The following is a 22,347-nucleotide window of genomic DNA, read 5'->3' as shown; positions in this document are numbered from 1 at the left end:
CCTGGAAGGCCAGTTCCTGCTGCGGGCACAGGAGCCTATGCCTGGGGGAGGGGCACAGGTTCCTGGGCAGTCACTGAGGTTTCTTGCAAGAAACTGGAGAACACTGCTCCAGAGTTCACCTGCCCTGGTGGTGTGTGTTGGGAGAGGCTCATGGCATCCGGGCGGCATCTAAGTGGGGGTGCACCCACTGTCTCTCCCATGTTGTGTTCTGGTGGGCTCTGGTTTCCTCAGCATTGGGCCTCCAGGATCTTGGCCTGCTTTTGCAAGTGAGTTCAGGTGTGCGGGGATGGTTCTGGAAGGATGAGCTGGGCCAGCCACTCATTGCCGATAGACAGGCTGAGGTATCTCAAAACAGATATGGGGCGCTGAATCCCAGGCAGTTCTAGTTATTTATTTTAAAAAATCTTCAAGAATTTGTTTTGATATCTTCAAAAATTTTTTTTATTGTGAGAAGTACCAAAAGCCACTTACAAGCCCAAAAGTATAAGAATTAAATAGAACACATAATTTTTATACAGTTTTCTATACAAAAGTTTAGGCGGGGGTTAGGGAGCAGAGGAGCCACAGGCCTGCCCTTCCGTCCCAGAGCGAAGAAGGGTGGACTCTGCACTGGATCCGCCAGCAGGGCCAAGTGCAGGAAGAGAGCAGAGGCCACCTGGGAGCCCGCAGGGCGGTGGCCGTGGAGACAGCTGGTGGTGAGGGCTCAGGTGCCTCGAGAGAGCAGTGGGCCAGGTATGAACCCCTGGCTGGTGTCCTGTCTGCAGTGTCCTGCCTTCTACCTCAGAGTGGCTGGTGCCCAGGGGGACTGGAGACTCTGGCCCTGAGGAGGCCCATTCCCAGGCTGGCAGAGCCCCCACAGAGTGTTTGCAGCCAAGGCCCCTGGGTTCTTACAACTGGTCCCTGCCCCAGGGGGGCCATGATTCCCACCTGTTTCCGTCTCTAGTTGATTTTCTAATGCCAACAGTTATATGTTAAACACCCACACTCATAGTCACATGATATTTGCAGGGGATTTACGTGCAGGAGCTTTGTACCTGAGATGTCTCTCGGGAGGGAAGTACCTGATAAAACCGGACAGATGGATGTCCCCTTGCCTTGTGACGTAAATGTTCATAGAGCTGTGACCTGAGCAGGTGGCAGGTCCACCATGGCTTTCTGCTCACGACTGTCCTCCCCCCTCGGGTGATGGTCTCTAAATGGGTCGGGTCCTGCTGAACTGAATGGGGCCCTGTGAACCATCTCCATGTTCCTGGAGCTTGGTGGCACTCCCTCCGATAATCTGAGGCACAGTTGTTCCAGGAGCCTCCTCAGGAGGCTCTTGGTGGGGGCCTCTGCTTCTGGGAGCCTCATTTGAGTCGTGTGTGTCATCCTCAATTCAAAGCTACACTGAGCAGTGTCTGCCTGCAGCTGGGGAGGCAACCTGGGGTCAGGGTCCTGATGTCTGAGGGTTTTGTTTCCAGGGTAGGTGTCCAGGGGCAGTGCTGAGGGTCGGAATGACCTGGAGCCCTGACATATGCTCCCTCGTCTCTACGTGGAGCCCTGTTTTTCCTTTATTCCCCGAGCGTGCTGGAGGGTTTCAGATCTCGGTGCACACAGGGCACTGTGGGGTCCCCTGTAGGGAAAACGAAGTCAGAACCAGCTGACACTCGTGCACGTGTGCGGCCTGTTGGCTGTGTGAGGTCCCATCCCTGCTGTGTGCATCTGGTGCCTGGGACAAGCATCTGGTCTCTGGGCCTCCGTTTCCTCATTTGTAGTTGGTGATGTCTGCCGCTTCTTCCTGGTCAAGGCTGTGAGAAACTAGAAAACAAAGCAGAAGAGGGCATAGGTGAAGGTTTTATGTGCAAATTCAAAATAGATAAAAACTATGCTTCTAATTAGGTTGGTTGCAAATGTTTGTGCACAGAAAATCCTATGCTTTTGCATTTAGATTTCAGTGGGAGAAATGTGACAGAATATATCTTGCATTTAACTCAGGACACTCAGCCCTCTTACTTTCAGGCCTCCAGTGGCCATCCCTTTTCTGTTGCAACAAAGTAGTGGTCGTGTCCATTTGTGGAAATGTGTTTGTGGAAATCCGGAAGTGATCGAAAGGAGCCAAGTGCAAAAGTTCTATAAAGGAACTGAAGGGGCTGGAGTATGACATGTCAACAGAGATATTTTCTGTTCAGAATCTTGTGTGAGAGCCTGTCATTTTCTACCTTTGTTCCTCGCCATTTTCAAGACCTGGTGTCAGGGAGTGGCAGCCCTTAGGGACAAGTAGCATCCAGTTTATCCACGATGCTTGGCTGGGCAGTGCATTCAATTCTGCATTTAAGGGCTGAGATTTACCGCTGGGCCTGCAGCATGGGCAGGGAGAACCCAGCTGTGTTTGTGGGTGGGCTGTTGGAGAGGCTGGGATGCCTTCCTGGTCCTCAGAACATTGCTGGGCAGCTGAGAGGAGTGGTGGCGTGGGGTTCCCAGTCAGGGTTGTCTTCACCGCCTCCCTCGGTTGAGGAACCCTAGGTCAGGGGTCTCCTGGGACAGCATGTGACTTGGGCTCTGCCCTGCCTTTGCCCTCCCTATTCTCTTGAGAAATGACAGCAGGCACCGTGTCTAGGCTTTGGCCAGGGCCTCATCTCTGTGTCCTGGCAGCCCCGTGCTCAGGCCCCAGGGTCCCATGGCGCAGGCTCACGGATGTCGGCTTCAAACCTCCCCTGGAGACCAGCAGCGTGGCTGGATCACTTCTGGATTTCCACAAACACACCAGGAATTGGACACCACCACTACTTTGTTGCAATGGAACAGGGATGGCATGGCCACTGGAAACTGAGAGGGTTTGGTGTCCTGACCTAAATGCGGGATATAATCTTTCTGTCAAATTTCTCCCATTGAAATCTAAATACAAAAGCATAGGATTTTCTGTGCACAAACATTTGCCATCAGCACTCCCTTGAGCCCCCTGGGAGTGAGATTCAGGGATTCAGCCATCCTGGCATCAATGAGCCACCTAGTGTGGAGCACAGTGGTAAGAACACTGCTCTCATGTGGTGCTGCCTGTCCTGTCCTAACCCTGCCACCTGGGACCTGTTTCCTAATGAAACTCATCCAATTAAAAGGAGTCCACAAGAAGAAATTGGCCAGAGTACTGACGTGCTGCTCATCAGTGGCAAAAAGCTGGACAGGCTCGCTTGTAACTGGTGGATGGTGTAGCCCAGTGGTCGGCAAACTCATTAGTCAACAGAGCCAAATATCAACAGTACAACGATTGAAATTTCTTTTGAGAGCCAAATTTTTTAAACTTAAACTATATAGGTAGGTACATTGTTATTAACTTAATTAGGGTACTCCTAAGCTGGCCTTTGCTAAAATCGTCCTCAATCTGAGGGGCCGACCTCAGCAAACGTACCCCCACTTCTTCTAACGCCACTTCTTCAAAATAGACTCGCCCAGGCCAAAAACCGACTTCTGCGCATGGGCCACGAAGTTTCAATCGCACTCTACGTGCACGCCCACACGTGGTATTTTGTGCAAGAGCCACACTCAAGGGGCCAAAGGACCGCATGTGGCTCGCGAGCTGCGGTTTGGTGACCACTGGTGTAGCCTGTCCTGAAGGCCACTTGCTTTTCAACGTCTCAGGGTTTCCCTGGTGAACCCGCAGTTCTGGGCTCTGGTGGGTGGGCCTGGAGGCAAGTCTGGGTCATGGGCTCTGTGACTTCCCTTCTGGGAGGATGTGGTGGGGCCACGTGCTAGGACCACTGTGGACCAGTGTGAAGGCAGCCGCTGGGCTGAGTGTCCTGCCCTCAGAGCCCAGTTGATGCCTGGGCAGACCTGGAGCTCAGAGTCATGCCACGTGGGAGAAACACAGTATGATGAGGGTCCCTTCTAAAGCCCACTCTGGTGTTGGGTGTCCTGGTTGAGGTCAGCCCAGCAGTAGGTATATCGGGGTGAATGGCAGGTTCTAGGTACCCAGAGAGCTGGTGTGTCTTCCGGGAGTCTGGAAGGGTACCTTACTCTGGGATGTCAGGGTTCTGTTACGCATATGAACACCTGGCCCCTGGGCACCTCTCTCTCTAGAGTGCTCTCGGCCCGAACTTTCTAAATCAGTGTGTTTGATCCAGTATGTAAGGGTGGCCTCTGTGGGGTTTTTGGGAAAACATTTTTGTATTCGAAATAGAACAAGGAGCCCTGGCCAGTGTGGTTCAATGATTAGAGCGTTAGCCCATGCATGGAAGGGTCTCAGGATCAATTCCCAGCCTTGCCCGAGGTGTGTGTGGGAGGCACCCAATCAATGTCTCTCACATCAATGTTTCTCTCTTTTTCTCCTCTCTTCCCTCCGATCCACTCTCTCTAAAAATCAATGGAAAAAATATCCTCGGGTGAGGATTAAGAAAAAAATAATGGAACAAGGATTCAAGTGTAAAATTCACATGGATTTTTAAGGTAAGCCATACAGGGCTCTGTTTTAAATGACTCAGAGTTGCTGAGCCTCCAAGAGAGGTATGTAGTATGTCCTTTGAGGCCTTCCCTACACGTGCCCTTCTCCAGACTATCCTCACATTTAGAAGCTCAGCACAAGCCCATCTCCCCGCTCCTCTCCTTGGGCTCCCCAGGGGTGTTCCTCTGCACCCAGCACTGCAGTTCCATCTGGCTCACCTGCTCCCGACTCCGTCCCATCCAACGTCCCTCCAACCTTTTAGGCCTGGGTCACCTTTGTGTGTCTCCTGCTGCTGAGCTCTGTTGGCGTCCAATAAACTTCCTTTCCCTGCTAGACGGGTTCCCCCTTGAGCCCAGGGTCCTATCTGACTGAGGCAGACACCCTGGGGGCTCTGAAGGTGGAGATGAGCCCCGCCCCCTCTGATCTTTCCTACTTGACCTGACAGCTGTCTCTGAGGTAGCAGTAAGCTGATGAACAACTCCTGAGCCTGGTGAGTGCAAACGTCATGGTTCAGCTCTTTTCATACAATGGTTGAGGCAAAGCCTCGATTCCATGTCACAGAAGTTCCGGCCCTTGTTCCAGACCACGGCCCCTTTAAAGGAAATGGTGATTATTTTCACCAGTAGGGAGGCGGCTAAAGCTGATCTGTGGGGTCCTTTGGCTTTACCTAAAGAACAATGGGGATCCAGAGGGTTAGGAGGAAGGGGCAGGCCCGTGGGAGAGTGTGTGACCAGTGCTTCCTTAGATATAGGGGTGGGATCCAAGGAATCTGGGAAGTCTGTGCAGTTGGGGCAATGCCCTGGGGTCAAGATGCCGGACCAGGGGGTGGCAGGAGACTGGGCTGAGTCCCCAGGCCAGGGGAGCAAAGAGAACAGAAGTGGCTCTGGGCTTAGTGTGGCATAAGGCTGTGTTTGGGAAATAAGAAACTTACACCCATGACCTAAACAGTATAAAACAGCAGTATTAATGAGGCTTTGCAGTAAGACCGCCAAGCAGGGCTGCGACTTTACATTGAGAAATACCGGACTGAGCAGAATGGGCATTCAGGAAGCTCGAGGAGGGAGAGCAAGGGGCCAAGAGAGCGGGAGGAGGCTGAGGAGGGAGTGGGCACACCTCTAATGAGGGTGAGATGACCCGACTCCCTCAGCAGCCACATGCACATTCCACTCCCAAGAGGGTAAAACACCAACCTGGCAAAGATGCACTCATCTCAATGTCTCAGCACAACCCCTTGCCCCTGGGAAAGCAGTCGCGTCACTCCAGCAGCCACAGAGCTGAAGCCCAAGGACACAGTGCCAGGCGCAAGCACTTGCTTTCTTTTTCAGTTCTGCCTGGACTCCTGGCTCAACACATGCAAGTCGGGGCTGCAACTCTGCTCGACATTGCTGTTTCCAAATGCCAGCCTTTGACATTTCACTTCCCATAAGATTACACCCAATAATTTCTGATTTACATTCCTATGGATTTTTTTTCTTTTTTTTTTTTTTTAACTAATGAAGCAAATTCAACTCAGAGCAGGGATTTGAAAAGCACAGCTAGGAGCTTTTTGTTTGCCACGAAGAATGCCCTGATTATCCCACGATAAAACAAGCCACTGCAGAATGAGAATATATCCAGCCAGGAAATGGGACGTGAGGAAAAGCATCTGGGCACATACAGCCTGGCCTGGAACAGCTGCTCCCACGGGGACTCGCCTCTCTTGGAAAAACCGCCCTCCCCGTCCCCCAACAGCAGGTAAAAGGTATTAAGATTTAAACCTGTGTCTATATTCTTAGCGCTGTACCCTGTGGGTGGGTCTAGGATCGAGATCTTGTGTGTTCTTCGTACTTTACAGAGTCTGTCACAAGATGAAGGTATGAGCCAAGGTTTTTCCCACCTGTAAACACAAATGCACTTGATGCTAAGTTTACCTTTACAAGATGCCTGGCAAGTTCACTCAGCCCAAAGCACAATTCCGATGAGGTTGAAAGGTGTTCCTAAGCCTCTCCTTTAAGGGACACATGCCACCTTACTACAAGTGAACATACACTAGTCAGTCACCTTACCTTTGTTGTTGGCAGCTGGCTGACACCATCAGCATGCTCTGCGCGTGCAGACTGCTCTGGGGCCTGAGTGGAGTCGTGCCTGCATTGGTTGGGGGGACCACAGTGCGAGGAGAGAACAGGGAGTGTGCAGAGATGCAGGAAGATGAGGAAGGTGGCCCTCTGGCCAGGAGAAGAGGCAAGGAGAGGATGCTGGCAGCACCCATGGTCCACAAGCACCATTCCTCTCCACCTCGAACTCCCAGGACTCCAAGAGTCACCCCAGGAACCTCTCTAGCCACCCTCTGACTGCTCCACCCAGCTCAGCAGGCATATCTTGTTTTTGCCACAGTTACAGTATGTCCCACAATTCCATATCCTCAGCCCTGGGGAGTTCAGGGGGAGCTCTGAGACATTAACTTGCCCAGTGCAGACAACTCAGGCTGTGGAGTGACTTCTCTAAGAACACCTGAGCCTTCAAAGCCACGGTTTTCTGGGTATTTCAATACAAAAATATATGCACTCATTTTATTCATCAGAGTTCCTTAAAAGAGGTAAATCAACTATGCTATTAACCCAAATATTCAACAAACATGGCCACTGTGCCAGCCATGGTCCCACAACACAGCCTTAGGCAAACATGGTCCCTGCCCCTAGGAAGCTACATCTTAATGGGGTGACAAGCCCGACTTCATTTACAGAACTAGCTGTGTAAAGTTGTGAGGGTGGCTATGGCAGAGCTGGACAAGTGCTGGGGGAACAGAGCAGCCCCCTGGCTGCTGTGGTCCACCCACAGCATGGGTTGGTGAGGGGCTTGGAGGGAGCGTTGGAGGGCTGTAGTACTGTTCAGGGAGGGTGATGGAGGCTCAGATGGTGCTGCAATGGCCAGGAGAGGGATACTAAAGTTCAAAAAGTGAAATGTGGTAAGAGCTAATCACGCAAAACTTGAAAGCATTTTTTAAAGTTTTGCTTTCCTCTATGTTTCAGATTCAACGCAGCAGCCTTCATGAGCCAGAAGGAAAAACCAGTCATTTTGAAATCAACATCCTAGGAAGGATAGAAAGAATTCTGGAGTTTGGAAATGGCAACAGCAGATGATCACACACACACACACACACACACACACACACACACACACACCCCTGCTTCTCCATCACATGCTTTATGTGAAATGGCAGCCTCCGCCAGAACCTCACGGCAGCTTTGATGATTTAAGGCAAATGCAGTGCTCTTGAGATCACACTGCTCTTATCCACTTCATCAACAAAGGTTCACTGAACACCTACTGTGTGCCATACATTTCTCCCGGGCACTGGAGAGACAGCAAAGAGCAAAACTGAGCCCATTTCCTCAAGAAGCTCACATTTTAGTGGAGTAGAAAGACCCCCCCCCAAAAAAAAAAATAGAAACCAGATAAAAGTTACAGTGTGTCATATGGTGATAATCACTGTGAGAAAAATACAGCAGGGAAGGGTAAGGGGAGTATCTGGATGGGGTTGGTGTAAATGTACGCAAACAGAGAAGCCCTCACTGGGAAGGTGACATCTGAGGATGTGGGGAAAGCCCTCAGGACACCTGGGGAGAGCTTTCTCCACAGAGGACTAGCCAGTGCCAAGGTCCCAAGGCTGCAGCAGCTCTAGACTCACAGCAGGCCTATCCCTCCAGACAAACCCCTGGGTGCCAGGCAGGGACCTCAGCACCCCTGAAACACCCCTTCTGGGCACCTCTACCCACAGGAGTGGGAGCCTGAGAAACAGGGCTGCCCGTGAGGACCCGGGCACCTCCTGTCCGATGACAGCCTAACCAAGGCTGTACTGTCCAGCATCAGTCCAAGGCTGAGATGCTAGTCACTACACCACCACCGCTGCAAAAGCACCCAGCAGTGTCCCCTGCACTCCACACTATGGGCACGATGACACAGGAACAAGTCACGAGCAGCCTTCCTCCTCCGTGGGATTCCTTCCTGCCTCCGCCACGTGAGCCAGCCAAGCACCTCAGCGCAAGACCAGTCTCAGGGACTCTCCCAGATGGAGATGTTTACAGGGTAGACTCAGTGCTTCCTGCTCTCTCTTCCCACAGGCATAACTCACTAGCATGGGTATGTTTAATAAATAGTTTTACTTCTGCAATTAAAGAAACTGGTGGTTGCAATATTACCTTGTAAAGCATTTAAGCATCAATTGTGAAATGAAAAGAAAAAGAAAAAAGCCCTCTTCCAGTATGAAAACTCCAAATGTTTATTTATACTTTAGGTGTTATTCTAAAAGGCTAATTTTAAAAAACATCTTGAGAAGGAATTGAGCTGCACAAACAGCATCTGACACCTCCAGGATCTGGAATACACTTGCTGACCAGTGGTCATGTGTGGCAGTGAGGGCTCCTTGAGGCATCCCCATCCAGCCAGCCAGCCCACAGGTCCTGTGGGTGAGTCATTCCCTCCCAGCACACCTCTATTGTACTTCTGGTTCCTCAATAGCTTCTGAAATTTCAATCTCGGGAGAGAAAAAAAAAAGTAAACCCTCATCCAGGGATATGTTCAGAGGGAGAGGGGAGAGAGAGAGAGAGAGACAGATACACACTTGGATAGGTGCCTCCCCATATGAATGCCGATGGGGGATCAAACCTGCAACCTTTTGGTGTACAAAACGACGCTTCACCAACTGAACCACCTGGCCAGAGCTCTCTGGAAAAATTTAAAGCAACAAAACCCTAAGTGTGCCATTCATTTATCCCTGTCCTCCCTAATAAAATGGAGCTGGTCACAGAGACAGTCTCAACTACACAGCCCTCTGCCTGGTCCTGTAGGCACCGAGTTACCATGAGAGTTATGATCATTGGCCTTTCTTACACACAGACATGCATGCATCCCACCCCAAATGCAAGCCCTTCAGGGCCACCCGTGGCTCTCCATGGCCACAGCCCTACATCAATGCCACGTCTTTCTCACCAGGAGTCTCCCTCAGGCTGTGCCCCAGCCCCACTCTTCCTCCCCTACTTCCCACTAACAGCACCACATCCATCTCCCTACTTCCCCTCCGATCGGACCCCTGCTGTGCTTCTCTCTCTGACCTCCTATGTGCTCTCAGGACAAGCTTCTGTAACTTCATTGCCACTGAGAATTGGGGGAGGTGTGCCAAGGGCACAGTGCTATCAAGAACAAGGAAGGACGCCTGTTCTCAATGACCTTGGTTAGGAAGCGTCAGTCATCGATATCGGCACCTTTGGAGTCTCTGGAAAAGTGGGCCTCACCATGTCCCACAACTCCACTCAAGGTAAACCTTCTACACCCTCTGAGTGTGTCATGGTGAGCCTGTAAGCAGGACTGCCACCTGCTGTGCTCACTCCACCTTTTCAGAGCAGGCACAGGGGGGTTTGGAGACCATGACAACCACCCCTTTGCAAGCGCATCTCTGACGGGAAGACAAAGACAAGTTTCAAACCACTGACTTCCAAATGAACTTGAAGTAGAGTCATATGTAAACTGGGCATTTTCTGTAGACTTCAATTTATTTCACACAGTTTGTAAATAAGAACTTAAGAGTTTTAACTTCTTTGACTTTTTGAGTACTGGGTTCAGCAGTCTCCTCTTAGAAGTAGAAACTCTCAAGGGAAAATTACTTTGAGATCAAATTACATTTTCATAGCCACCAAAAACATATCAAAGCGCAATTTAATTATGGAATACCTTGCTTAGCCACTGAGAGAGTTTAGGAAAATACCAGCATCAAAATATCCAGCATCCAATATTCAAATCCGGTAAAGGTAGCAAACATTTTGGCTGACAAATAGATTGAAATGCAAATGAATTTGGGGCAAGGAAACAAATGACCCAAGGATATTTTTGGATTTCTTTTTCCCCATGCAATCAAGTCTCACAGTAGACACCTTGCCCCCTCCATAGCTGCAGACAACAGCTTCCATCACCCTTAAAAGATTAACTGCCAGGCAGATGGAAGCTGATTTTACAATACAGACCCATGTTCTTTAAATGGCACACCTCCCCCAATTCTCAGTGGCGATGAAGTTACAGAAGCTTGTCCTGAGAGCACATAGGAGGTAAGAGAGAGGAGAGAGGGCTGTGTTGCACTGGGCAGATGAGGACGTGAGCCCTGAGTCAGCGTCAGGAGGCCAAGGAGTTGAATTTGGGAGTAGAAGGTTGACTGATGTTTCTCAGATCCCCCTGCATCTTCACCTGTCTCTGTATCTTTCTCTCTTTAGGACGGATAAAATGCAAATTAAGCAAGGATTTCACATGAAGACTGAGCTTGGGGATGTTGAAGCTAGACTCAGGGTCAGTGCACTGAACAGTCTTTCATTCTGAGGAAGCCTTTAGATCTGCACAGGGACCAACGATTCAAAGCTAGAGGCCTATATACCTCAGAGAGTTCAGCAGCTACAACTGGATTCTTTAAATGTGTCCTGGCTCTTAAGAGTTCTTTTAAGTTTCTACAGACCTGCTGAGGAAGAATCTAATTGTAGGATAGCACACGAGTGGAGCTCCAAAAGCTTAATCACTAGTTACTAAACTGTGTAAGCCTTTTGCATATGAACGAGTCATGGGTCTCGGATAGACAATCACAGTTACAGGTACAAGTAGAGGAGGGTTATTGCTGAACTGTTAGAACCGCACTCTGCCAAGCTGAGCACTGATCCTCACTCGCTGCCTCACCTTGAACAAGTTATGTCATCTCTCTGTGGCTCAGACCCTCTACTCATAGTCAGGGATAAGGAGAACGGGAACTCCCAGGCTTGCTCTGAGGATTTAACGAGGGAACGATGAAAAGTACTCACGCTGACTGGAAGGGAGCGTGCCAGGAGCACTTTTAACATTCAATAGCACAGAAGACACAGACACAAACTTTCTCCAACCAGGGACCATCAAATCATAAAATAAGCCCCTCAGGCCCTTTCCAAGTGTTGTTTATTCATCTGTAACTAAAACCGAGTTAATTATATACTGTATTACGAGGCCCAATTCTAACTGTGAGTCAGAGAAAACAATATAGGAAGGCTGAGCTCCCCTAACACACCAGCAGAGGAATCAACATCAAAATCAGGGCCTTGTATGGTCAAGATACTGTCACAAAGCTTAGGGCTCCAGCCAGCAAGAGGAACGTGCCCAAATTCAAGAAAGTTAAGCTGCCTTTAGGTGCTGCCTGGGTGGAGTGTGCTCTGGAGGTGTGGACGCACCAGGACAGGTGCCTTCCTCTGGGACCCTGTGTAAAAGGGTGGGAGGCTGCCATCAAATCCAACCAGCTCATCCCTCAAGGGACTCTGCTCTCAGGTCGGCTGTGCTCACTGACAAAGAACTTTCTGCTAAGAACTTTCTTTCGCCCCAAGAATTTCACAAAGCGAGGCCCAGCACAGAACACCAGTCAATGGTAGGGACAGTGACCATGGCTGCCTCTCCCATACCCAGACTCTTTTGAGCATTTTGCATATATATTATTACAGTTACTCTTCAAAACAACTCTTGGTGTGAAAACCACGGGCATTCTTTTCACAGATGGGGACACTGAGGCACAGAGCAGGTCCTTGTCCATAGTCATATGCTCACCCATATTCAAACTCCTTGCCTCAACCCCTTCCAGTTAGTACCAGTTAGTAGAGAGTCTGGGTGATGCTGATACTCTGTGTCAGCAGGGACCGAGGAAGGGGGGCCCTAACTGGCAGGGCCTTCCTGGGAAGCAATTAGGAATCACCACCATATCATTCCTTGGGCTCTTGCCCTTCGGACCTGGCACATTCGTCTACACAGAATCCCGCTGAAACAGTCAGAAATTCAGAATAAGACTTATATTAAGGAAACATTCGTTAAGAAATGACTCCTAATAACTGGAAACGGCTTATGTAAATGTCCACCAGTAGAACAATGGCTACTCTGGTTCACTTAGAGGAGTACTAGGCAGTGTTCAAAAATGTGAAGTGAAAAAAAAAAAGTGAAGTGAGCCCAGCCAGCGAGGCTCAGTGGTTGAAAGGCGATCGATGAACCAGGAGGTCACAGTTCATTTCCCGGTCAGGGTTGCAGGCTCAATCACCAGTGTGTGGGGGGCGTGCAGGAGGCAGCCAATAAATGATTCTCTGTCATCACTGACATTTCTATCTCTCTCTCCCTCTCCCTTACTCTCTGAAATCAATAAAAACAAGTATATATTTTTAAAAGTGAAAACAGCAGGAGACAAAACAGTCAGGTATACAACAGAGGTCCCAATCTGGTTAAAAGAAGACAGAAAGGAAACAATGATGACCTGTGGGTGAAGGAGCGACAGACCACCCAGCTGATCCCCTGTAACTATTAACCTTGATAGCTACAAAGGACAAAGTGTGACATGGGCAGGATCAGCAGAAACAGCAGGGGAGCTCCCTGTAGACGAACATCTCTGAGGGACTATATCCTTGCCCACCTGCCTACTCACTGGGGACACCATATGGGGCCCACAGACCTTCTGAACTCACTTCCAAGTTCATCAGTTCCTATATTCAGGAAGGACTCAGATGTATAAGGAGTATTTGCTAGTGGGCAGATGAATAAACTAGTATTTTTAGACACAGATCCTGTGTGAGGTGCAGAAACCATTAAGTATCAGCGGGGCCTGGCATGGAAATCCTACTAGTGCTTTTCAAGCCTGTCATCCTGGAGCTGCATCAGAAAAAAACAGCAGCACTTCAAAGATAACTCAATCCATGTACTTAAGATTCCATACGTGTTAAAAGCTTTACTCAGTAAAATCTACTTGTTGGTCAGAAAACAACATTGGCAATCACTTGCCGCCCTTTATAAAATAAAAATCCTCACCCGAGGATACATTTTTATTGATTTTTAGAGAGAGGGGGCCAGGGTACAAGAGAGAGAGAGAAACATTGATGTGAGAAACATCGATCGGATGCCTCCTACACTGGCCCGCAACCTAGGTATGTGCCCTGACCAGGAATCGAACCCGTGACATTATGGTATATGGGATAATGCTCCAGCCAAGTAAGGCACCCCCCAGAATGCCACTGGCCATAATAAATAAATGTCATCTGGCAGGAACACTCCTCCAGCATTGTAAACTCTGTGGTTTGCAACACAGGAGAGCCCCAGCTTATTCCTAACCCAGAATGCCTATCCTGACACCTGAAAAGGCACCATAAACAGATGTTCTCCCTTCCTAGGCTCCTTATCTGCAAATTTTGAATAAAGCGTTTGTTTGGGGGAGAAATAATGGCCAATGAGATACAGACAGACTCTGTTGCAACTTGACCGGCCAACTCCCACAGTGTAACTTCCCAACATCATCCACATGTGGAGAAAGATCTACTGTGCCGAGCATGACATTGAGCCACACCTCCACCACTCATCAGTTTGGAGTTCACTTACCAGAAACAAGGAAAGGAGGAGGAAGAAAAGCAGGGCGGGCAGCCAGGCCAGTCTATATTTCACCTGGTGTTAGCCAACCCCGAGCACCTGTCACAGGCTTACAGACTGGCCAGGTGAGCCTTCAACACCGAGGCCTATCTGCCCGCTGCCAGCCATCACCATCATTTCTTCACAGTGCTTTCCTCTCCTTTCAGTGCCCCCTTTCCTACCATAATAATTGCCTTGCTTTTTCTGTAGCTGTGCAGAAAGGAGATTGGAGGGGCAACTCTGTAAAATTAATTCCAAAAGAGAAAAACAGGTTGGAGAATGAGATATGAACAATTGTGGAGAGCGGTTACAGTGTTTGGACAGGTTCAAGCCTCGGACTAAGGAGAGGGCACAGTCCTCTCATTGCCACGTGCAAGTCCCAGCTTGGAGGGCAAAGCCCTCCCAGCACAATTATAGCCAACAGCTATGGTTGTGAGCTTGAACCTATGGTCCGAACATGTGGCCCCACGTGCCTGAGTGATGTGGGCTTGATAGAGTTCAGGTGCATGTAATTGAGTAGGCTCAAAACCCACGAGACTGTTGTAAACATCTTGACCACGCCCTTACTTTGCCTCTCGGAATCTGGCTATAAAATAAAGAGATGGCTTACAGGCCGTGGCACTGTCTCTCTCCATCAGAGAAGGCAGCGTCCCACCCAGACCCAGCTTTCTTCTCTTGTCTGTCTTTTCTAAATCCTTCACCGCCCCCACTCAGGTTCACCCTTGGTGCTGGTGCGGCACAAACAATGAAACTCATTGTAAAAGCTAAGCTTTTAGCCTGATGAATTCTAACTATAATATGCAGAGGCACACACATGCAGCCTCTCATCAGCCCTCTCCAACGTGGGCAGGCCTGCCACCAGCTCCACAAACAGAAGGACAATGACTTGCAGAAAGAAATTCTTGGCATCCAGGCGTTCCTTCAAACCATACCTGCCGATATTTCTATTCCCTGCAGGCTGCAAGCTGATTTAAAGCCCAGTGGCTGGGGCCTGGCCGGCGTGGCTCAATGGTTGAACATCAATCTATGAACCAGGAGGTCAAGGTTCGATTTCTTGTCAGGACACATGCCCGGGTTGTGGGCTCGATCCCCAGTAGGGGGCGTGCAGGAGGCAGCCCATCAATGATTCCCTCTCATCACTGATGTTTCTATCTCTCTCTCCCTCTACGTTCCTCTCTGAAATCAATAAAGAAATGTATTAAAAAACAAAAACATAAAGCCCAGTGGCTGCTACAGAGGGCGTGCGATCTTGTCAGTGGATAGAGGAGGTCACTGGGCCATCGGGAACTATGTGCCCACCTTCCTCAGGCCCCTCAGAAACACTCCAGGTGGAAATCACACTAGTTTGTCCTTCTGTGGACCATGCGCCTGGTCATGGGCTGCTAATGTCAGACTTGGCCATCTTTTTCACACACAGTTTGCAATGCTGTCGCTTCCCGCTTCTGTAGGGCTGTGTGTGATCCGACTATTCTTTTTATATATATATATGTTTTTATTGCTTCCAGAGGAAGGGAAAGGGAGAGATTGAAACATCAATGATGAGAGAGAATCATTGATCCGATGCCTACTGCACGCCCCCAACTGGGGATTGAGCCCGCAACCCAGGCATGTGCCCTTGACCGGAATCGAACCCAGGACCCTTCAGTCCCCAGGCCAATGCTCTATCCACTGAGCCAAACCAACTAGGGCTGACCCAACTATTCTTGTTTGTTATAATCCAACTACTTAAACTGATACCTGGCTCAGTTGCTCTGATAAGAGATTTATCGCCCTCAAACCTAAATCCTTTGGCATGAACTATCTCCCTAACAGTCAAAACAACCTGAAATTTCTTGGAGTAAAAATTTAAATCTGAAATTTTTCCTAGACTAAGTGAATGGAAACAGACCTTGTGCAACTATATAAATGCAAAACAGCATCAAACACTGTAAACAGACTCCAAGAACCATCATGAACCCAGCAGGCCTTTCTTCTCTCAGACACTAGCATCAGAACACATTCCCCACGATCCTTGAGAAAACACACTCTGCCTGTTGTGTTGACTCGGCTAGTGGATACACGATCAGTTCTCATTATTCAAATAATTTTTTTTCTGAGGGCCTCGTATCACACTGAACAAGAACGCTATCTGGTTACACAAGAAGGCACTACTGACAAGTCCTAAATGATACTTGTCTAAAACTTACAGTTTCCACACCAGCACTTCCTCCCTGGTGATCTGCCCTTTGAACCTGCCTTCAAAACAACTGTGCTCCACACCCCTACGGCCAGCTGTCATCACAAGGGCAGGCATACAGAGCTGGCACACGTGAGTCTAGCCCAGGGGTGGGCAAACTTTTTGACTCGAGGGCCACAATGGGTTCTTAAACTGGACCGGAGGGCCGGAACAAAAGCATGGATGGAGTGTTTGTGTGAACTAATATAAATTCAAAGTAAACATCATTACTTAAAAGGGTACGGTCTTTTTTTTTTTTTTTAGTTTTATTCATTTCAAACGGGCCGGATCCGGCCCGGGGCCGTAGTTTGCCCACGGCTGGTCTAGCCCTTGCACCTGCTGAGGGAGTCATTTCTGCATCAAGCGTCCTCAGCATCAGCTCCTTGCTCTAGTCAAAGTCGGTTTCCACACAAGGCACCCCTTTAGGATGGGGCATAGTAAAGTGCCCGTGAAGGCTCTCCACACATCATCATCTCAGGAGGAATGCACCTTCCTGCCCCCACCATTTTTGCAGTGCTTCCTAGGTCATCATGCACTGGCCCTACCTGCACCCAGACCTCCCATCAGGAGTCTCGGGAGATAAGGGCACAGAATCAAGGGACACACACCCAGGAGATACCTTTTCCTCCTGCCCAAGCTGTGCCAGAGGCAGCCTAGAGGCCCAGACCTGCTTTAACTAGCTGCCCAAGCCTCTTTCCCGGCCCCACATCTCTACACGCACATGCTGTGACACCTCTTATGAAACGCATGTCCAAAGAGTAGAACAAACCTACACTTCCACCTCATTAGCATGGGGGCTTCACCTCGCCAGCGCTGGACTCAGCTCAGTAACTGCTGTAGGGATGTCATGGAAAAGAAATACATCACACTATAGGAGGAGCTACCTGCCAAAAGGGAGAGTGAAAGTCAGAACCCACTTCTTTCCATGTTCTCTGTTTTCCCCACCACCGGCCCACACAGATACAGCCACCTCTGCAAACACACCGCCACCCTAAGATGCAGGGAGCCACTCTGGCTAATCACCCATTTTTCATTTAACAAAATCGTTGCACAGTTCTTTTTCCTAAAGGGAGGATGCCAAGCCTCACCCATTCAGAATATCAGCCCTCAAATGAGGATGAACCAGAGCCTCTTTCCAAACAGCTGCTTTCTCACAGTGTGAGGCTGCAACAGGCTCCGGGGGTCACAGAGTTCAGCCACCTGCCCCAAGAAATAAGTGTGCTGTCCTTCCATGGAACAATGTCCCCCCAGCCTCCAGCACAGTTAAGACGTTCAGGCACAACCCCCGGGAAAGACCTCCTGGACAGTGGCACGGAGGACTTCCTTAGACTGAGTGCTGCCCTGAGCTGCCAGCAGACCCTCACGTGAAGGGAGGGTAGCACCTGGTCTCTGCTGTCATCCAGACTGACTCTCTTTACCAGACAGGTACTGACATTTCCTGCACCCATTCCCACGCCTGTAAAAGGGGAATGACACCTACCTGGAAACTGCTGACAGAAGCCAAGCAACACTGTGAACTATCTAGCCAAGTGCCTGCCTTAAAGGAACTGCTCCATCCGTGGTACTACAGCACAGGGCCCACCTGACTAGCAAGCTGGGCTAGGCCATTTTCAGACTTCACAACTCCTACTGCTCCCCCTGTTGGCTGCACACACTTCAAGAAATAGGAAAATTAATCACTGGACAGGGGATTCTCCTACTCGTACAGTGCCACCTTAAAGTTCCAAACTTGACAGCAAACTCATTTGAAACATGGAAATCCACTGGTCCTCCTGTAAAAACAAAAAGAAAGGAAGAAAGAAATAAAATCCTATTTTGGGGGTGTCCTGCCATTACTGATGGGAAACGAGGCATAGTCTCACATACACGTGAAGGAACCTAGCTCCAGACACAAAATCCTTGTCCCTCACTTTCTGATGGGAGGTCTAGTCTCTATTCTGTAATTCATTCCTTCTCATTGGATTCCAGCGTTTTGCACTAAAAAGCTGCCTTATGCCAAGAAAACGCCAGGTGTCAAATACCATCACGTGGAACTACTGAGACTATGAGAAAATGCACTTTTTCTCCTCCAATGGACACCATCAACGTACACACCTTGCACTGCAACAGCATCCCTGGGTGAAAGTTTATTTTACAAACATCCAGGATTACCGTCAGCCTCAGCCTCAATTGAGCTTCACCAAACCTCCTAAGCTGTGTTTTTGTGTGTTCACCAGGCACCACATGGGGCTACAACCAAAGACACCCCTTTGCCCTTCACCGTTTTCCTCAACAGAACAGGTTCTCCTGCTCTGAGACCTCGGGTTATCACCCATCTCTACAAAGCTCAGTGTTCCTAACCCCAAGCCCATGGGTGAGCTGCAGAAGGTTCAAGAGCTTCCGGAAGTAATTACAAAATTCAACGGAGCTGTGTGTTTTTCTCAGGAGGACGCAGACTTTCCATCAGATTCTCAAAGGGGCTCACGACCCGCCCCCCCAAACCATAAGGGTCAAGTACATTTCATGGATCTTCCTTCATGCAGCGGTTCTCAACCTGTGGGTCGCGACCATCAGAAAACATATATAGCATATCAGATATTTACATTACGATTCATAACAGTAGCAAAATTGCAGTTATGAAGTAGCAACGAAAATAATTTTATGGTTGGGGGGTCACCACAACATGAGGAACTGTATTAGGAAGGCTGAGAACCAATTTTAAGGGATTTGCCCTTTCAGCCAAACTTTGAAAGCTGTTTAGACCTTCTTCCATCACTCACTTCACATTCGCACACAAGGTATAAAACCTTCAACCATCTTCCCGAGAGTCCAGAATGTAGCAGAGAAATAAACATAAAGACACTAGGGATACTTTTAGCAACAGACAGGAAAAATATAGAAACACTAGCGATGCTTTCAGCAAAACATTTAACCTAACAAATGCTTTTCTTTTTCTTTCCTCCTAAAACCCCTTCTCCCTTTCCCCTGAGCACCGGCTCGCACCCTCAGCGTCTGCTGCGGTCAGAGGCACCGGGACCCCATTCAGGTGAAGTGGCGCGCGGCTCCTCCGCCGACAGAAGGAAAAGTAACCCCGGAGGCTGGGCTCCCGGCCGCGCCGAAAACAAACTTTCCAATCACTTCCACCCCGACCGGCTGGTGACACCTCCCCGGCCTCCGCGCCCCCTGCGCGCCCGTCAGCCCCCTCCCCGGTCCGGGGTGTTAGCCCGTGCACCTGCTGCGGGCTAAGACCCCGGCACTGTGCTCCCGTCGGCGACAGAGCGGCGTCCCCACGGCGCCCAAGGTCCTTCGTCCAGCCGGCCGGCCGGCCCTCGGAGTCCGGGGACGCCGCCGCGCTCGGGGAGGTGACAGGCCGCTGTGCCCTGGCGCCGCGAGCGCACTCACCAGCCGGCTGGTGGTCCTGGCCGTGGACCCCGCGGCGGCTCGGGCACCTCTCCGCAGCCCTGCGCGACTCTGCGCTTCTTCAGCGTCCTCCTCTCCGCAGCAGAGCTACAGCCACGACCGCAGCCATCCTTCGCCCGTCCCGCCGCTCGCCGCTCCGCCCCCGCGCGACGCTGGGCGGGACTTCCTCCAAACCGCGGTCGCCGCCCGCACTCATTGGCCGTGCTCGCTGTCGTAACGCGGAGCCCCTGGAGCCGCATTTCCGGGTTGGCACGCCCCTGTCTTGAGGGATGGAGGCGCGAGCCAATGGGAGCCAATCCGAGGCGGGGCGGAGGGGGCGGGGCGGGGCGGAGGGGGCGGGGCGGGGCGGGGCGCGACGCGAAGCGAACTGTCATCTCAGGCTCCCAGGCTGGGGAAAACGTGGCTCGCAGGGCAGAGCCCGCCAAGGTCACACCCAACAAGAGGCGAGGCTGGGCTCCCACCCGCCGCTCTGCGTAAACGCGGAGAGAGGAAACTTGACTAGTGACAAAACTGAGAATTGCTCACGGGAGGAAATTTGGGCTATAAATCATGTTTATACGGCAAAGAGCAATCCCATCTCATCTCCGCGAATGGTCCCAGGAACACGTTCAGAACTTCTTTGCTTATAATTTTCTTTGTAGTTGCTGCTGCTGATGATGATGTTAATTTTTTGGAAGCTGTTATTGTTGATAATGATGTTATTGTTTTTTTAAATTGTGGTTAAATAGATATAAAATTTACATTAGCCATTTTAGTGTACACTCTGTCATAAAGTACATTCACATTGTTGTGTGATGGTGATGTCTTTTTAAATAATAGTTCTTTTTTAATTTATTTTTTTATCATTGACTTCCAAGAGTAAGGGAGAGGTAGCAAGAAACAGAAACATCCGGGGCGGGAACCATGACCTCCTGGTTCATAGGTCGAAGCTCAACCACTGACCAGGGCACAATGATGATGTTTTAAACAAAACTAGAATCATCTTGATACCTGAAGGTTTGAATGTTTTAAAATAACCTTTTTTCCCGTATTTCCAAAAGACATATGTGTTTATTTTTTAACATAACACTTTAGACAATACAGAAGTAACAATAAAATCACCGAACCCTTAATTCACACTGGCCAGACTTAATTGTTGGGTAGCAATAATCGACCCGCTAACATTTATTCTTAGTAAGGAATTTTCATGTCTAATCTCATTTACTCTAAACAAACATCCAGCTATTGTTGCCCAACTTTTCAGATGAGGGGCTGAGGCGTAGCACACAGTTCTGTACCTTGCCCTAGCCTAGGTCTTGTAGTGCCAGACCAGGGTCTTGATACCCACATGCCAGAGGCTGTCCTTGGACCATGAGGCTATTGAGCCTGTGTTTGACTGCCCAGACTTCCAGTCCTCGGCACATGTACTGACCTTAAAAACAATAAAAAGGCAAGTGGAACCTCTGTCCCCCAGAAGGGCTCCTGCTGCTTTGATATTCACCTTTTCCACTTAACAATGCACTGCCCAGGAGGACTCTACTGGAGGAAGTGTATGGCTTATAGATCCAGGTATTGATACAGCTCCCTCCTAACTTACACTGAAGTGGATCCCGGGCTCCTCCCCCATGAACAGGGCCCTACCCTTACATCCAGGCACACCCATACTTATTTCCTTAACATCAATTATTAGCGGATAGAACTGCTGGGTCAAATTGCAGGTGTTCCTGTCAGGACTTGATGCATCATGCTGCCAATTGCCCATTGCCGACCCTCCTGCAGACATTCTCACCCTCAGTGGACGCAAAGACAAGCTCAAGGTAGATGCCAGCTCTTGCCACGGTACCAAGCCACACCCAACATTTGGGAACATTGGGTACATTAACCTACATTAACAACCCCTACTGTGCATTAAGGGTAGGCACTCTGGCCCTCGCCAGTGTCATTCAGTGGTTAGAGTGCTGGCTGGTGCACCGAAAGGTCTTGGGTTTGATTCCTGGTCAAGGAGGTACATGCCAGGGTTGCAGGTTTGATACCAGGCCCCCAGTCCCAGCGCATTCGGGAGGCAACCAATCGATGTGTCTCTCTCTCCCTTCCACTCTCTAAAAATCAATGGAAAAAATATCCTCAGGTGAGGATTAACAACAAAACATAGGTTCTCAGGCCATTTTCATTTTTTACATGAAGAAACTGAGGCTTCAGTGACTTGCCTACTCTCTGTTATAGAGTTACTAGATCACGGGGCTCAAAACTTGCCCTGATCAACCATGACACCCTGACCTCAGCCACTATATTCAACTGCCTGCCAAAGAAACCTTTTTTTAAAAAAATATATATCTTTATTGATTTCAGAGAGGAAGGGAGAGGGACAGAGAGATAGAAACATCAATGATGAGACAGAATCATTGATCGGCTGCCTCCTGCACACCCCCTACTAGGGATCTAGATGAGACAGAATCATTGATCGGCTGCCTCCTGCACACCCCCTACTAGGGATCTAGGCCGCAACCCCTGGCATGGGCCCTTGGCCGGAATCGAACCTGGGACCCTTCAGTTCGCAGGCTGATGCTCTATCCACTGAGCCAAACCAGCTAGGGCCCAACAAACCTTATTTTATATTTATTTTAGTCCTCCACTAATGTTAACCATTAGAGAATGTTAACCATTTTATAATTTACCTTAATTCTCATCACAACCTTATAAGATGCTCAATATTCATTACCATCTTGCATGTGAAGAAATCTACCGTAGTGTACACTAAATGTGAGTGTAAATACATACATAGCTATGGAGATATATATATATATATATATACATATATATATATATATTCTCATAAGCACCTTTTCACAGAAAGTTACTGAGGGATGTGCTCACTAAACCAAGAAAAAAGGCATGAGATCCAGCAGTGGAAGAAAGAGAACACGCAGGGAGG

The 22,347-nt window shown here is 49.4% G+C and overlaps 1 protein-coding gene and 1 long non-coding RNA gene across 6 annotated transcripts in view; one reads left to right on the top strand and one right to left on the bottom strand.

Annotated features, from left to right (window-relative positions):
* Positions 1-413: 413 nt before the first annotated feature.
* The window catches only part of AMDHD2 (amidohydrolase domain containing 2), a 41,863-nt gene continuing 19,929 nt past the window's right edge, over positions 414-22,347 (bottom strand). Inside the window, exon 11 of the transcript XR_002832169.1 lies at positions 414-1,797. The gene's annotated coding sequence lies outside the window, so the exon portion shown is untranslated. The remainder of the gene's footprint in view (positions 1,798-22,347) is intronic.
* On the top strand, positions 4,218-8,964 carry LOC106699185. Of its 5 annotated transcripts, none has more exons than XR_002832172.1 (3): positions 4,218-6,155; positions 7,423-8,533; positions 8,688-8,964. It is a non-coding gene; the product is annotated as an uncharacterized LOC106699185 (long non-coding RNA). The 5 variants fall into 5 exon arrangements; XR_001350661.2 differs by lacking the exon at positions 8,688-8,964 and having other exon boundaries at positions 4,218-4,419; positions 4,860-6,155; positions 7,423-8,569; XR_002832171.1 differs by lacking the exon at positions 8,688-8,964 and having other exon boundaries at positions 4,218-4,419; positions 4,749-6,155; positions 7,423-8,569.

Source organism: Myotis lucifugus, unplaced genomic scaffold (genome assembly GCF_000147115.1).
Source record: "Myotis lucifugus unplaced genomic scaffold, Myoluc2.0 scaffold_332, whole genome shotgun sequence".
Classification (NCBI taxonomy): Eukaryota; Metazoa; Chordata; class Mammalia; order Chiroptera; family Vespertilionidae; genus Myotis; species Myotis lucifugus.
Note: the sequence above shows the minus strand (reverse complement) of the source record. Positions and strands in the feature narration are given on the sequence as shown.